Here is a 1,983-nt window from a genome sequence, read left to right as displayed (position 1 = left end):
TGATACAATTTGATAAACTTGCCCTATACCTATGGATGCAGTAGCTCAAAAGAGGGAACAAATCTTTATAGTGAGGATCATTCCCACTCCCTCGGTACACAGTGTAGACAGGGATGGGCACCTTAGACATTTCCCCAGAGCTGACGGGGAGAAAGCCCTTTCTAGAACCAGTGTTCCGCATTCAGACTCTCAGCCTCCAGAACTGTGAACAAATGCATTTGTTTGTTAGACTCACTTGTGGTAGCTCCCTTACGGCAGTATTTCTGTGCCCTGGTGCCCTCGCATCGATTCTGACTCAGAGCATTGTGTTTCCAAGCTGACTGCCACACCCTTCTCCAGAGGAGCAGCTGGTGGCTCAAACCAGTGAGTCACCAGGGTTCCTCAGAAAAGCATTCAGTAGTCAAGGCCACTTGGTTACCTTGCTACATCTTGTGCTAAACACTCTCTCCCACCACCTGGGCACTCTCTTACCTTTGCCTCTCCCAGAAAACTCTTCCTCACCTCCCCGCTCCAGAGCTCACTCTTTCCAATAAAGCACACCAGCATGACATCCTTGGGGGGGCCCCATAACCCCATGCCACTTTCAGATTCCCTGTTTAGAGAGATCTCCCTAACACTTACTCCTGACCTAGGCCCTCCCCTTCTCAACAGAATTCCATGGCTCCCTATTGCCATGGTGATAAATTACAAATCCTCCGCCTGGTCTCTGAACTCTCCCAGAAGGACCTGGCACCCTTTTCTCTCCTCCCTTATCTCCCACCTCACCCCATGTCATCCAACGCATGGGAGGCCGAGCAGTACCCAGGAAGCCCTGGCCTCTCTCCCTGTTCTCGGGAAATGACTGTGAAATGGAAGGTGACGTTGGTTGGTTGGTCCGTAATGGCTCCTCCGTAAATCCCTTGTGATTAACAATCACAACAGTGAGTACTTCCTGAACTCTGCGTATTACCAGCCCCCTGTGCTAATCTTCACAGCAGTCCAGGGAGGTGGGTCCTATTATTAGGAGAGTGAGAGCTTAAGCCTCTTATCCAAGGTCCCACTGTGGGCCAGCATCAGACTTGTTAGGTTCTGATGCTCTGCTATTTATACATGCTTGTGTGCCAGGAGTGAGGGGCAGACACAGTTCAAGGTTGCTGACTTCTCTCCTTTCTATTCCAATTCAACACATATTTCTTAGCCTTTCCATTTACCAAGGGGCCCCTGGAAGTGCAACCACTGATAATGGAAAGGTTGGCAGTTTGAACCCTTCCAGAGAGGTAGTCTCAAAAGAAAAGCCTGGATCTGCCCCTCCACTCCATAGGCACAGCCCTGTAAACCCTACAGAGCAAAGTTCTCTGAAACGCATGGGTCCTCATGAGCCCATGCGTTTCATGAGGTAACTCAACAGTGATTGGTTTGGTGTGTTTGCCTATTCCAAGCTGGCTAGATGGGCAGGGCACAGGGAGATGAAGGCAGTAGCTCCTTTCTGCCCTGGAGGGTGCCACGGGCAAGGACACAGACAATTATAAAACGGGAAGGTAAAAAGACTTGAATGTGGTCAAAAGGGGGGAAATGTAGAACAGAATTAAATTTCTCACTGACTTCCAAATTTCTGGAGTTATGGAGGCTGAAAGAATCCCTGAAACTATTGTTCTGACCTCATCATGTGTGTGTGTGTGTGTGTGTGTGTGTGTAGAGAGAGAGAGAGTCTTGGTGTGGCACAATTGCTGTTGTTGTTAAGTGCCGTCGAGTCAATTCTGACCAATAGTGACCCTGTATAGGGTTTCTGAGGAGCAGATGGTGAGCTTGAACCGCCGACCTTGCAGTTCAAACGGCTTTGCAGTATGGCGCATTAACCCACAGCACCACCCCAGGACTCTGTGTGGCGCTATGGATAAGCATTTAAACACAAGGTTGATTTGAATAGAAAGTTGAGTGGTTCAAACTCACCATTCGCTCCTCAAAAACCCTACAGTGGGTCACTATGGATCGGAACGAACTCAA

Source organism: Chrysochloris asiatica, unplaced genomic scaffold (assembly GCF_000296735.1).
Source record: "Chrysochloris asiatica unplaced genomic scaffold, ChrAsi1.0 scaffold00116, whole genome shotgun sequence".
NCBI classification, from domain to species: Eukaryota; Metazoa; Chordata; class Mammalia; order Afrosoricida; family Chrysochloridae; genus Chrysochloris; species Chrysochloris asiatica.
The sequence above is the reverse complement of the archived record's forward strand: the minus strand, read 5'-3'. Positions refer to the sequence as shown.